Here is an 11,385-nt window from a genome sequence, read left to right as displayed (position 1 = left end):
TTATACCCTCAGACATATTACTGGGAGTATTATTGCTGTGGAGCTCTGTTATACACTCAGACACATTACTGGGAGTATTATTGCTGTGGAGCTCTGTTATACCCTCAGACACATTACTGGGAGTATTATTGCTGTGGAGCTCTGTTATACATAATTGCATAATGTCCAGTATTTGTGTTTTATCTCACCGTACCTTTTATTTCATGCTTAGTAAGTGGCTATAATACCGAGAACTCCCTACTTTACATGAGATGTTTAATGCCCCTGTATGTGTAAGAGAAGGAGGGGCCGCTAAACACCAGTCTAGTAACAGTTCGAAGTGAAAACAATGGCTGATATATTTCTGTATTTTTTCAGTTGTGTTTATTCAAGGGACGGGAAATGTTAAGAGAAAAACTCAATGAAAGACATTGGATACCAAATGCTATTAACACTGTAAATATCTATACAGTATGTAACTCGATGGCCCACACCGCCAACGCGTTTTACTTCCTGTTTGCCAGCGAAACATCCCAGAAATCAACCACTTCGTCCACAAAGTCCCCTTAGCAATGCGGGCCCGGGGAATAAATGGTTAATCATGTATTACTTATAACATGCTAAGGTGCACATCGGTGTGTTAACATGTCACACATTAACATTCCTTTATTTGTACGAATATGTATGTCTTTCGATAAATCCGTTTAAGTAAATATTAGCTATCTGATATTAGAATCTTTAAATAGATTTCGCTTGTTCCTTATGAGTTGAAATTCTGCAGCTGAGGTTTCAAATGTCTAGGTTTGAGGAGGATTCATATAACGCAAACGTATTAATATTAGGGGATTTTTTATTTTTTTTCCCATCAGTTGAGGTTAGTTTGTGTTGCTGAAGATGAATATCATGAAAATTTACTTTTTTGCATATACTGTATCTGGTTATTGTCAGTTCCAAAAAAATAAAAAAATAAAAAAAGTCATTGTGTTTGTTTTGGTGCATCCTCCTTCATATTGTGGTTTAAAACTGGTATAATTTATAAAAAAAACAAAACAAAAAAAATCTCCCACAGCTTTATGTGAGCCCTCTTGGATGTCAGGAGTTAAAGTCACAAAGTGTTACGTATTGGTTTGCAATCCGCGATCTGTCCAGCTTGTGAGTGCTGTGTGGCCCATGGTCAGTGTGCGAGCAATAAACGTATGTGTGCATATCATGGAGGCTGCAAGCAGTGCACTATGGCGGCCACCTGTCTGTGTCTGTGCTGCCATTTTGGGATCATTTTTAATGGTATTTTTATTTTATTATTATACATTTTTTCGGCATGATTGCTTTATTCATTATTTATATAAAATCTTAAAATGGAATGAACACCTGTCAAACGTGTCCTTTTTAGCTCATATTGTAACGTTAATTTAAAATGAAAAAATAGGTCATGCATTTGTTTAACCAGTAAAACAGGATTATTTACTAAAGTGAGAATTTTTGGAAATTCAAATTTAACACCAAAACACCCCAAAAAAAACCTATACTTAAAGTTTGGCTATTTTTGGAATAAAATGTAAAATTCACTTTGAATTCCTGACACGTATCACTTTTGTAAATAGCCCTGTAAGTTTTTGCTATAAAACTAACAATCCCTAGGCGCGAGACTAGAGATCGGTCCATTTAATGTGCTCATTCGAAGCCTCCAAGCAATTAATTCATTAACGAGCTCCAGTTTCCGATATTATCGCGGCTGAAGTGCTGCTGAATTGGTTTAAGATAAGAAGTTGTGTGTAACCTAAAACGCACTCTCTAACCCTAAAACCACACGAAAGGACGTGATATTTGTCCTGCAGCCTCAGATATGACTACGAAGGGACTTTTATCACTGGGTGCAGTCGGAATTCAGAGCGACCTTTCCAAATGCTTATTTTACTGGGGGCAGCCATCTTGAAATGGCCTGCAAGATTGTCCCACCTCTGCCTTATACCATCATCATCGACGTAAAGGCATGGCCTGGCATCTTCGGGAAGAGTTAGCATAAGGCAAAGCTAAAGAGTGCGAAAGAATTACAGCAAGATAATGACATCTCCAAAATAAATTAATTAGTCTTAAAACTAATAGCACAAATGAGAGGCAGTTTCTTAAATAAATTTGATTACACAAATATAAAAAAAAAAAAATATACACAACTACAACCCGATTTAAAGAAAAACCTTTACTTTCAGTGCCTTAGCTGTTCTTTAATAACTGGAACAGAACATTTCATACATTTCATCAAGTCGCCCCAGGGGACTTCTGACCTGGATATCCAAACCGTGCTGGAGGGGTGGCATGCCATAACCCTGTGATCAGATTTACAAAAAGCATAAAGAAACAAGCAAACAAACGACACACAGCATTGTCACACTGTCCCCGTCCCGCTGGGGAAATTAAAAAACAACAAACATTTATTTAGAGAGTTTATTTCCTTGTGTGCAGCATTAACCTTCTCATATTTACCAAAATGGACCAACGAGCGTAGCAGGGGAGCCGACCTTGGGTTCTGATCATATGGTAGCGAGTCAGTGAGCTATGCCTTCCACTGCCCGGAAAAAAAGCTTTCTGGCTCTTATTTCTTAGATATAAATACTGGTGAAAGGGATGTGATGGGATTTTTTGGTTCCACCAGCTCCTATTCCCCTCTTCACTAAACCGATTCCCCTCTTCACTAAACTTATTCCACTCTTCACTAAACCGATTCCCCTCTTCACTAAACCGATTCCCCTCTTCATTAAACCGATTCCCCTCTTCACTAAACCGATTCCCCTCTTCACTAAACCGATTCCCCTCTTCACTAAACCGATTCCCCTCTTCACTAAACTAATTCCACTCTTCATTGAAACCGATTCCTCTCTTCATTAAACCGATTCCCCTCTTCATTGAAACCGATTCCTCTCTTCACTAAACCGATTCCCCTCTTCATTTAACCGATTCCCCTCTTCATTTAACCGATTCCCCTCTTCATTTAACCAATTCCCCTCGTCATTTAACCGATTCCTCTATTCATGTAACCGATTCCTCTCTTCATTAAACCGATTCCCCTCTTCATTTAACCGATTCCTCTCTTCATTAAACCGATTCCCCTCTTCACTAAACCGATTCCCCTCTTCACTAAACTTATTCCACTCCACTAAACCGATTCCCATCTTCATTAAACCGATTCCCCTCTTCATTTAACAGATTCCTCTCTTCATTTAACCGATTCCTCTCTTCATTAAACCGATTCCCTTCTTCACTAAACCGATTCCCCTCTTCACTAAACTTATTCCACTCTTCACTAAACTGATTCCCCTCTTCACTAAACCGATTCCCCTCTTCATTTAACCGATTCCCCTCTTCATTTAACCGATTCCCCTCTTCATTTAACCAATTCCCCTCGTCATTTAACCGATTCCTCTATTCATGTAACCGATTCCTCTCTTCATTAAACCGATTCCCCTCTTCATTTAACCGATTCCTCTCTTCATTAAACCGATTCCCCTCTTCACTAAACCGATTCCCCTCTTCACTAAACTTATTCCACTCCACTAAACCGATTCCCATCTTCATTAAACCGATTCCCCTCTTCATTTAACAGATTCCTCTCTTCATTTAACCGATTCCTCTCTTCATTAAACCGATTCCCTTCTTCACTAAACCGATTCCCCTCTTCACTAAACTTATTCCACTCTTCACTAAACTGATTCCCCTCTTCACTAAACCGATTCCCCTCTTCATTTAACCGATTCCTCTCTTCATTAAACCGATTCCCCTCTTCATTAAACCGATTCCTCTCTTCATTAAACCGATTCCCCTCTTCACTAAACCGATTCCCCTCTTCATTAAACCGATTCCCCTCTTCACTAAACCGATTCCCCTCGTCACTAAACCGATTCCCCTCTTCATTTAACCGATTCCTCTCTTCATTAAACCGATTCCCCTCTTCATTAAACCGATTCCTCTCTTCATTAAACCGATTCCCCTCTTCACTAAACCGATTCCCCTCTTCATTAAACCGATTCCCCTCTTCACTAAACCGATTCCCCTCTTCACTAAACCGATTCCCCTCTTCACTAAACTTATTCCACTCTTCACTAAACCGATTCCCCTCTTCATTAAACTGATTCCCCTGTTGATTTAACCGATTCCTCTCTTCATTAAACCGATTCCCCTCTTCACTAAACCGATTCCCCTCTTCATTTAACCGATTCCTCTCTTCATTTAACCGATTCCTCTCTTCATTAAATCGATTCCCCTCTCCACTAAACCGATTCCCCTCGTCACTAAACTTATTCCACTCCACTAAGCCGATTCCCTTCTTCATTAAACCGATTCCCCTCTTCATTTAACCGATTCCTCTCTTCATTAAACCGATTCCCCTCTTCACTAAATCGATTCCCCTCTTCACTAAACTTATTCCACTCTCCACTAAACCGATTCCTCTCTTCATTAAACCGATTCCTCTCTTCATTAAACCGATTCCCCTCTTCATTTAACCGATTCCCCTCTTCATTAAACCGATTCCCTTCTTCACTAAACCGATTCCCCTCTTCACTAAACTTATTCCCCTCTTCACTAAACCGATTCCCCTCTTCATTTAATCAATTCCTCTCTTCATTAAACCGATTACCCTCTTCACTAAACCGATTCCCCTCTTCATTAAACCGATTCCCCTCTTCACTAAACCGATTCCCCTCGTCACTAAACTTATTCTACTCCACTAAACCGATTACCTTCTTCATTAAACCGATTCCCCTCTTCATTTAACCGATTCCTCTCTTCATTAAACTGATTCCCCTCTTCACTAAACCGATTCCCCTCTTCACTAAACCGATTCCCCTCTTCATTTAACCGATTCCCCTCTTCATTTAACCAATTCCTCTCTTCATTAAACCGATTTCCCTCTTCATTTAACCGATTCCTCTCTTCACTAAACCGATTCCCCTCTTCACTAAACTTATTCCACTCCACTAAACCGATTCCCCTCTTCATTAAACCGATTCCCCTCTTCATTTAACCGATTCCTCTCTTCATTTAACCGATTCCTCTCTTCATTAAACCGATTCCCCTCTTCACTAAACCGATTCCCCTCGTCACTAAACTTATTCCACTCCACTAAACCGATTCCCCTCTTCATTAAACCGATTCCCCTCTTCATTTAACCGATTCCTCTCTTCATTAAACCGATTCCCCTCTTCACTAAACCGATTCCCCTCTTCACTAAATTGATTTGCCTCTTCACTTAACCGATTCCCATTATACTATGCCAATCTGCCAACTGCCATCTATGCCAGTTTGTGCCATTATTATGTAACAGTCTGTGCCATTATACAGGGAGTGCAGAATTATTAGGCAAGTTGTATTTTTGAGGATTAATTTTATTATTGAACAACAACCATGTTCTCAATGAACCCAAAAAACTCATTAATATCAAAGCTGAATATTTTTGGAAGTAGTTTTTAGTTTGTTTTTAGTTATAGCTATTTTAGGGGGATATCTGTGTGTGCAGGTGACTATTACTGTGCATAATTATTAGGCAACTTAACAAAAAACAAATATATACCCATTTCAATTATTTATTTTTACCAGTGAAACCAATATAACATCTCAACATTCACAAATATACATTTCTGACATTCAAAAACATAACAAAAACAAATCAGTGACCAATATAGCCACCTTTCTTTGCAAGGACACTCAAAAGCCTGCCATCCATGGATTCTGTCAGTGTTTTGATCTGTTCACCATCAACATTGCGTGCAGCAGCAACCACAGCCTCCCAGACACTGTTCAGAGAGGTGTACTGTTTTCCCTCCTTGTAAATCTCACATTTGTTGATGGACCACAGGTTCTCAATGGGGTTCAGATCAGGTGAACAAGGAGGCCATGTCATTAGATTTACTTCTTTTATACCCTTTCTTGCCAGCCACGCTGTGGAGTACTTGGACGCGTGTGATGGAGCATTGTCCTGCATGAAAATCATGTTTTTCTTGAAGGATGCAGACTTCTTCCTGTACCACTGCTTGAAGAAGGTGTCTTCCAGAAACTGGGAGTTGAGCTTGACTCCATCCTCAACCCGAAAAGGCCCCACAAGCTCATCTTTGATGATACCAGCCCAAACCAGTACTCCACCTCCACCTTGCTGGCGTCTGAGTCGGACTGGAGCTCTCTGCCCTTTACCAATCCATCCATCTGGCCCATCAAGACTCACTCTCATTTCATCAGTCCATAAAACCTTAGAAAAATCAGTCTTGAGATATTTCTTGGCCCAGTCTTGACGTTTCAGCTTGTGTGTCTTGTTCAGTGGTGGTCGTCTTCAGCCTTTCTTACCTTGGCCATGTCTCTGAGTATTGCACACCTTGTGCTTTCGGGCACTCCAGTGATGTTGCAGCTCTGAAATATGGCCAAACTGGTGGCAAGTGGCATCTTGGCAGCTGCACGCTTGACTTTTCTCAGTTCATGGGCAGTTATTTTGCGCCTTGGTTTCTCCACATGCTTCTCGCGACCCTGTTGACTATTTTGAATGAAACGCTTGATTGTTCGATGATCACGCTTCAGAAGCTTTGCAATTTTAAGAGTGCTGCATCCCTCTGCAAGATATCTCACTATTTTTAACTTTTCTGAGCCTGTCAAGTCCTTCTTTTGACCCATTTTGCCAAAGGAAAGGAAGTTGCCTAATAATTATGCACACCTGATATAGGGTGTTGATGTCATTAGACCACACCCCTTCTCATTACAGAGATGCACTTCACCTAATATGCTTAATTGGTAGTAGGCTTTCGAGCCTATACAGCTTGGAGTAAGACAACATGCATAAAGAGGATGATGTGGTCAAAATACTCATTTGCCTAATAATTCTGCACGCAGTGTACTATGCCAGACTGTGCCATTATACTATGCCAGTCTTTGCCATAATTCTGTGCCAGTCTGTGCCATTATACTGTGCCAGTCTGTGCCATTCATCTGTGCCATTATATTATGCCAGTCTGTGCCATTATTCTGTGCCAGTCTGTGCCATTATACTATGCCAGTCTGTGTCATTATTCTGTGCCAGTCTGTGCCATTATTCTGTGCCAGTCTGTGCCATTATACTATGCCAGTCTGTGTCATTATTCTGTGCCAGTCTGTGCCATTATTCTTTGTCAGTCTGTGCCATTATACTATGCCAGTCTGTGTCATTATTCTGTGCCAGTCTGTGTCATTATTCTGTGCCAGTCTGTGCCATCATACCATGCCAGTCTGTGTCATTATTCTGTGCCAGTCTCTGCCATTATACTATGTCATTCTGTGCCATTATACTATGCCATTCTGCTGTGCCAGTCTGTGCCATTATACTATGCCAGTTGGTGCCAGTCTGTGCCATTATACTATGCCATTCTGTGCCATTATACTATGCCATTCTGTGCCATTATTCTGTGCCAGTCTGTGCCATTATACTATGCCAGTTGGTGCCAGTCTGTGCCATTATACTATGCCATTCTGTGCCATTATACTATGCCATCCTGTGCCATTATTCTGTGCCAGTCTGTGCCATTATACTATGCCAGTTGGTGCCAGTCTGTGCCATTATACTATGCCATTCTGTGCCATTATACTATGCCATTCTGTGCCATTATTCTGTGCCAGTCTGTGCCATTATACTATGCCAGTCGGTGCCAGTCTGTGCCATTATACTATGCCAGTCTGTGCCATTATACTATGCCATTCTGTGCCATTATTCTGTGCCAGTCTGTAGGTTGCTCTGAGCCTGCCAACAAGGGATAAAGGTAACATTTAAGGCCAGAGTAGTTGGTTTAGAGAATTTTCCCAGTTCACTAATTTGACCTTAAAATGTAATTTACTTTGAATTCTCCCTTTAGTGAATAGCCCTGTAATGTATGTAATATCTGCCCGTTTACTGGAATGGGACTTTTATTATAAAATAACGTTAAACTAACATTTCCATCTATTCTGTTCCAGCTCTGGTATACCAACAGACGGTAAACTGACCAGACGTGTGCTTAGTGCTCCCCCTAGTGGTTATTACACTAACAATAGTAAATAACTACAAATAGCTCAAATTCAGTGGGGCACGATATGTATTTTCACTATGAATAACATTTTAACGGGCATTCCAGTACAAATTGCTCTGAAAAGAGATCATTCAACAATGGCGGAACAATGTGCACAGTTTAAGAAACAGCAGCTGTAGGAAGTAAGTAACACATCGCTCGCAATAATGCAGCAACTGGTAATAAAACCTACTAAAACCACTTCAAGGGCTACAGCGGAGCTGGGTCAAAGGGTATCACGCATGTTAAAGCTTAGTGCACACACTGCGTTGGAGGCGGAGACACAGAAACTCCGCTGATTGGCTGACCTTAGAACAATGACACAATGGAAGTCTAGGTCACGGCTCAGACATCCGTGATGGAAGAGAATGAGTAACAAAAGTAAAAAGCGGAAAGATTCAGGTTATTTTTTATTATTAATAATAATTATATGAATGCATGACAGGTGTATAGTCGCCATTTTGGGCAGTTGGAATCCAGGACAAACCAAACCCATATCCTAACCCAATAACACGCAGACACTAAGAATATGGGGAAATTTGTCCACAGCTTTATTAACCAATAATAATAATAATATTAATAATAATAATAATAATAATAACGATAATAAATTAACAGATAAACATGGGTCATTGCCCCCCATACTCCGCCCCCTCGCATCCTGTTCCTTCGGCTACCATACAAAAGGCAATGACCCCCATATAATAACACATATACATATTTATAACATACACCAACATTATTCCAAAGTGCCAACCATCCATTAACCACGGCAGGGGTATACCCGGATACCCCTGCCCCACCAGGTTCTGAGCCACCTCCAGGACTCGAAACCTCTCAACCACCGATGACCACAATTTGTTTATTCCACCGCACGTTCATCCAGGGGAGCCTATTTCCTCTCCTTCAGCTCCCCGTCCCGCCGCTGTGAAAGAAACGGGTAAATAAACACATAACAAACAAAGGGAGGGTGGGTGGGACAAACTCAACCAGGTAGAAAGTTAGAATGACTCGCCTAAAATGGCTGCCCATTTAAATAACCAATCCTACTTACCCATAATTCCAACGCATGCTTACTTCCTCCTAAGCCCGCCTCCTAACCCCTGTCAAGGCCTTTTTCCGCTTAGCTGCGCTCTAGCTACATGGGGCTACATTATTTCTGTATTCCTACAATGCACGGTTAGTTCCTCCCCCGCCGTATACAGGGGGGGCATGAGATTTCGGGACAATCTCTTGTATTTGAATTTATTAGATTTCCGAATGGATTCGCTTTTTATCTCTCTCTGTCCTCTACGACCGTTTTATCACATTCTTCATAATCCAATCAATGAATCCACTACACTTTTTAATCAGCTGATGGAGCAGAAATGCTTTATCAAATGAGCAAAAAGATTAGGCTACACCAGTGGATCCCAAACCTTTTAGGTTCAAGACGCCCTTAATATTCGAATATTTCTCCAAGGCGCCTCAAGTTAAAACAATTTCGAGGTTGTATATATGTACAGCGCAGCGACGTATACTGGGCCCCTGTTCGGTAGAAATGCTTGCCGTTCAAGCACAGATCCAGAACCTAATCTTGGGAGGGGCACTGGTAGATTATTTAAAGAAACAATACAGGCACAATAACCACTACAGCACTTTTTAGTGGTTATGGTGTCAGTAGTAGTGTAGTGTCCTCCCAGAGTAAGTAGTCAAACTGTTTAAGGACAATTTGCCAACTTACCTCGGATCTGCCGGGAGAGGGGCTTTAGTAGGGGGTAGAGGCAGTAGTGTGTCTGAGGGGTGCAATATGTGTGTGTGCGTGAGTGGTGGAGTGTGTGTGTGTGAAGGTGTGCAGTGTGCATGTGTGTGAGGGGTGCAGTATGTGTGTGTGTGAGGGGTACGGTGAGTGTGTGGGGGTGCATTGTGTTTGTAAAGGATGTAGTGTGTGTGAGGTGTGCAGTGTGTGTATGTGGGGCAGTTTGTGCGTGAGGGGTACAGTGTGTGTGTGGGAGCAGGTTGTATGAGGAGTATAGTGTGTGTGTGAGGGGTACAGTGTGTGGTTGGGGCAGGTTGTGTGTGTGGGGGGCAGTGTGTGTGTAGGGGGAGTTATTGTGGGTCTGTTGGGGTAGGAGTACAGTGTTTGTGTATGGGAGGGTAATGTGTGTGTATGGAGGGGCAGTGTGTGTATTGGAGGGTAATGTGTGTATATGGGGGGCAGTGTATGTTTTTCGGGGGCAGTGTATGTGTAGGGGGAGTTCTTGTGGGTCTGTTGGGGTAGGAGGGCAGATAAATATATACTTTTATATTTTTTTAATTAAAAAAATTATATATTATTTTCATATCCTCCCTCCCTGCTTACCTTTGCCTAGGAGAGGGGTCAGTACAAGGCAATCCCTGGTGGTCCGATGGAGAAGCCCCGGTGGTCCCTGTGGTAAGAGTGAACTCCAGCAGCCTCATGAGCTTAAAGTGATTCGAAGTATTGCCGTTGTAACCGTGGCAACGCTCCGGGCTCACGAGAGGAGAACCCGGTGGAGCTGCAGGTTAGAGCCAGCATCACACTGCGAGCGGGCAGGAGAGGGAGATCTGCAGAGCCGGCAGGTGAGAGGGAGGCACGGTTCATAGCACCGGGATGATCATAGCACCAGGAAAATATTTTGCAGCGCTCCTTTGTTCCCATCGCGGTGCCCCAGGGTGCCGCTGGGCTACATGATAACCAAAACTGATAGCATTAGGAATATAATCCTGTATTCCTAATGTTATAGTTTCCCTCTCTGTAGCTCTAAATAGGTGCCCACACCGTTCTTTGGCATAAAAAAATAAAAAATGACTTATCTTGTTTCCAGCACTGAGGCACCCTCAACGCTGCTCCCCTCGATGAATCAATCAATAAACAATCAAAAACTGCAATATTTTACGTAGTAGGGTTAAGGGTTCATTAAGATCAAGTGGTCTGGGTGCCTGTAGTGTCCCTTTAATATTGGGAAAATTCACCTGCTCTATAACGTTGAATGCGTAAATTGCAGGGAAGGATTTGGCGAGTCCATGGAGCTATTTAGCTACCTGTTAATGGTAAAAGCTAGTTTATTGGTGGAGGATTCGTGCATCTTACAGCCTTGCGTTTTGTCATTGCGTTTTGTTACGGGTCTCGGCAGATGGTGATGTATCTGGTGTTACATGGGGCACTCACTAAGAAGCTCAGCAATGCTATGTTAGACATTGGATCAGTGTTTTATGTGAACAGCCAGCACCACAACTACTAAGAAATAATTCTAAAGACCAATACAAATCAAGAAACCCCTTTAAAATGTATTGTTTAATAATTGTTGAACATGGATTGTGCTGTGGATTATTCATCACAGAGGAGACACTGCTC

Source organism: Pelobates fuscus, chromosome 5 (genome assembly GCF_036172605.1).
Source record: "Pelobates fuscus isolate aPelFus1 chromosome 5, aPelFus1.pri, whole genome shotgun sequence".
Lineage (NCBI taxonomy): Eukaryota > Metazoa > Chordata > Amphibia > Anura > Pelobatidae > Pelobates > Pelobates fuscus.
The sequence above is the reverse complement of the archived record's forward strand: the minus strand, read 5'-3'. Positions refer to the sequence as shown.